This window comes from Chiloscyllium punctatum, chromosome 8, assembly GCF_047496795.1.
Source record: "Chiloscyllium punctatum isolate Juve2018m chromosome 8, sChiPun1.3, whole genome shotgun sequence".
In the NCBI taxonomy this organism is placed as follows: domain Eukaryota; kingdom Metazoa; phylum Chordata; class Chondrichthyes; order Orectolobiformes; family Hemiscylliidae; genus Chiloscyllium; species Chiloscyllium punctatum.
Genome location: NC_092746.1, coordinates 30,022,275 through 30,024,666, shown reverse-complemented (window position 1 = coordinate 30,024,666; position 2,392 = coordinate 30,022,275).

Genomic DNA, 2,392 nt, shown 5'->3' with positions numbered 1-2,392 from the left:
AGTGAGAGGACGAGGAGAGAAAGAGGAAAAAGGGAGAGGGGGAGTGGAGAAAGGAAAGGAAAGGAAAGGGGGGGGAGGGCAGAATGAGAGTGAGTCAGTCGAGGAGGAGCAGAAGTAGAGGGTTGGTGAGCCAGCCTTTTGATTGGTAGTTAGGTGTAGTGGAAAGTTTTGTTTTTCAATATTACCACCTGGCTCGATCTAATCCTCGTTACTCAGCTAAAGGCTGTAAATTAACGAAAAGAAGTACTCCTGTACACTCTCAGCACCGTGCAATGGGGTCTAACCACGCGCTGTTTGAGAAAGTTTTTTCACCATTGCATTTGCCAATTAGCTTGAACACAAAGTTTCTCCCTCCCCCCATTGAATCTGTCCAGAATCCACCATGATTTTGCATACCTCTAACAGATTCAGTGACCAATTTTTCTGGACTTTTCAGGATTATTCCAGGACTGAAATCACAAACATCTCTGGAGAGAGGTCTAGGAAAAAAGCACTACTATCGCAGCTAACCTTGTGAGACTTCATTAACTGAATTGGACACAGTACCTGACAGTGATCAGTGATTTCAGAGCCTGATCAGCTAAGTGTTTAATTTTAAGACGTATGATTTTTTTTGTGAACCTATAATAGTGAGAGTTTGTTTTTAATGTTTTAGTGACATCTTTCTCTTAATTAAATTTTTAAAATAAGAGGTAAGTATTAAGTTATAGAGCAGTTTTGTTTAGCAGTAAGATTGCAGAAACGAGTTTTTGAGAAAATGTGTTGCGGTTCTTTCATGGATGTACTCTGGGTTTAAATGGTGTGCATTGGTTAAGGCACAGAAACGGCTTTTAGTATTGTTAAATTTGAAAGGGTTCAGAAAAGATTTACAAGAATGTTGCTGGGATTGGAGGGTTTGACCTACAGGCTGGGGTATTTTTTTCCCTGGACCATTGGAGGCTGAGGGGTGACCCAGTCGAGGTTTATAAAATCATGAGGGGCACGTTTGGGGTAAGATCTTTTTCCCAGGGTAGGAGAATCCAAAACTAAAGGGTATAGGTTATAAATGAGCGAGGAAAGATTTAAATAGGACATGAGGGGCAACATCTTCATGCAGAGGGTAGTGTGAATTTGGAATGAGTTATCAGAGGGAGTGGTGGAGGCTGGTAAATTTATAACAATTAGAACGCATCTGGGTGGGTACATGATTGGAAAGGGTTTGGAATGGGAGAAAGTGAGGACAGCAGTTGCTGGAGATCAGAGTCGAGAGTGTGGTGCTGGAAAAGCACAGCAGGTTCGGCAGCATTTGAGGAGCAGGAGAATCGACATTTCGGGCAAGAGCCCTTCATCAGGAATGGTTTCGAATGGGCCAAATGTTGGCAAGTTAGTTCAGTTTTCAATATCTGTTCGGCATTGATTAGTTAGACTGCAAAGTCTGTTTCCGTACTGTATAAATCTATAACTTGACTTCCTGTTTTAGGAGTGGGCTTCCTGAATTTTTCCAGGCTGCAAAGCGTAACATTATTCAAGGGCTAGGCTGCTTAACAATCTTTGGTATGGGCCCATACACAGTCATTCCTGATGAAGGGTTGATGCCCGAAAGGTCGATCCTCCTACTCCTCAGATGCCGCCTGACCTGCTGTGCTTTTCCAGCACCACACTCTCGACTTCTCTCCAACATCTGCAGTCCTCATTTTCTCCATACACAATCCAGACCTGATTCAGTGCATGCGTAGAGACAACTACAAGATAGCAGCAGCCAACACCACCACAGCATTTTAAAAACATGGAAAGAGGCCCTTTGATCCATCATGTATGCACTGGCTATCTAACACCTGTCTACTTTTGTTCTATTTTCTAAGACTTGGCCCTCGGCTTGTATGCAATGGCACTTGCTGTGATCATCTAAATACTACTTCATTGTTACGGTGTTTCAGCCTTTCCCACCCTTTCAGTCAGTGAGTTCTGGATGCCCAGTTTAGATATTCACACCAAGGTTCCTCTGACCAACTGTATTTCCTATGCTCCTATAATTCATCACCTATTCCGTTGCCTCGTTCGTACTGCCCAAACGCATCATCTCTCAGTTTTCTGGACTAAATTCCATTTGCCATTATTCTGCCCATCTGACAAGCCTGACCATATTGCACTACAATAAGGCTTTCTTCGTAGTTCTTGGCATAAACCAAGTTGGATTCAATTTTCTGAATTACCCTGGATTCCATGTGCTCTTAGCTTTTGGACCAGTCTGTCATGCAAGACCTTGCCAAAAGCCTTACCAAAGTCTATGTAGTCTATATCTACATCTATTGGAACCACATTAACGGTCCTCTAAACCTCTGGCACCTTCTCTGTGTCCAGAGAGGACATGAATATGTCCCTATCCACCAGAACCTTCTTCTTTTATCTCATC